The sequence below is a fragment of the Emys orbicularis genome, chromosome 1 (assembly GCF_028017835.1).
Source record: "Emys orbicularis isolate rEmyOrb1 chromosome 1, rEmyOrb1.hap1, whole genome shotgun sequence".
NCBI lineage: Eukaryota > Metazoa > Chordata > Testudines > Emydidae > Emys > Emys orbicularis.
The window spans coordinates 53,739,629-53,741,412 of NC_088683.1; positions in this window are offsets into that span (position 1 = coordinate 53,739,629).

Below are 1,784 nucleotides of genomic sequence, written 5' to 3' on the forward strand. Positions count from 1 at the left end.
CATTTCCATAAATGAAATGGGGACAAGCAGGCTTGACTAATCCCTTTGGGCATGTCTACACTTACCTCTGGAGTGATCGATCCAGCAGGGGTCGATTTATCGCGCCTAGTGAAGACGCGATAAATCGACTGCCGAGCGCTCTCCCATCGACTCCGGTACTTCACTGGAGCGAGAAGCGTAGGCAGAGTCGACGGGGGAGCGTCAGCAGTCGACCTACCGCAGTGAAGACACAGTGGTAAGTAGCTCTAAGTATGTCAACTTCAGCTACGCTATTTTCGTAGCTGAAGTTGTGTAACTTAGACCGACTTAGCTCGCTCGCTCCCCCCCCCCCTCCAGTGTAGACCAGGCCTTTGAAATTCTCACTTTTTGTAATGAAATTGCATTTGTCAAAGCTTGGAGCTGCGTCAGGACTAGCAAGTGTATGCTAAATGGTGAGAGGTGATCCTGTACCAAACCTGTCACGAGTGGTTTGGTCCTGCACTCAGATATGTGAGGTCATACCCTTGTGCCTCGGGGGAGTCCGTTGAAGACTGATTGCACAGATCTGATTGCGGGACCTGGGCCTAAATGGTTAGAAAAGAAATGTGACTGTACAGTAACTCCTCACTTAAAGTCGTCCTGCTTAACATTGTTTCGTTGTTACGTTGCTGATCAATTAGGGAACATACTCATTCAAAGTTGTGCAATGCTCCACTCTTACGTTGTTTGGCTGCCGGCTTTCTCCACAGCTGGCAGCCTCCCTATGCCCCCCAGCACCTCCCGCCTTCCGGCAGACCCCGTGGATCAGCGCCTTCCCTCTCCTTCCCCCGCCTCCTGCCCGCAGCTTGTGGCGTTTTGGAGGCAGGAGGGAGGGGGGAGGAGAGAGGACTCGGCGTGCAGGCTCCCCCTCCCTCCCCTGCCTCCCGAATGCAGCAAGCCAGCTGATTGCCCTGGGGAGGAGGGAGGGGGAAGGAACGAGGACTCGGCGCACAGGCTCCCCCTCCCTCCCCTGCCTCCTGAACGTGGCAATCAGCTGGCTTGCGGCATTTAGAAGGGAGCGGGGAGGAGTCAGGATGCAGCATGAGAAGTAAAGGGGGAGGAAGTGTGGGGGGGGGAGGAGAGGCGGATCAAGGGTGGGGGTTTGGAGGAATGGGTGGAGTGGGCGGGCTGAGGGTTGAGCCCCCCCACCCCTGGTGCTTGCAGAGTAGGGGAAGCTGCCCTGGAACCTAAACCCCCCCCCCATTTACATTAATTCTTATGGGGAAATTGGATTCGCTTAACATCGTTTCACTTAAAGTCGCATTTTTCAGGAACGTAACTACAGCGTTAAACGAGGAGTTACTGTATTTTTGTCATAGTGTGGGGTATTTGTGACTGGAAGATCATTTATATAATTTGTGAAGGCTGAATCCAGGATATGTCAATTCAAAGCTACTTTTGAGAGTGGCTAATCTCGTTCTAGAATCAAGCCTTAAAATATGGCTAAAATGATATTCATAGTTTTAGTAACAATTCCTCCTGGGGGAATTCTGCACCAAAACAATAAAATTCTATGCACAATATTTTAAAATTCTGCAAAATTCTGCATATTTTATTTGTAAAAATAACAGTATATAATCACACCGATTTCAATTATTTTGGTAATCTATTTCAAATTACCTGTGAGCAAGTAACAATACAGACACACACAAAATTTCCCCCAGGAGTAGAGAGTTAAAGAAACCCCTATAACAACTCAGTTCCTGTTTGTCTGCGTCCTTCCCCCCCACAGAGCCCAGTGTGGGGTGACCCCCCCCAGCCCAGAC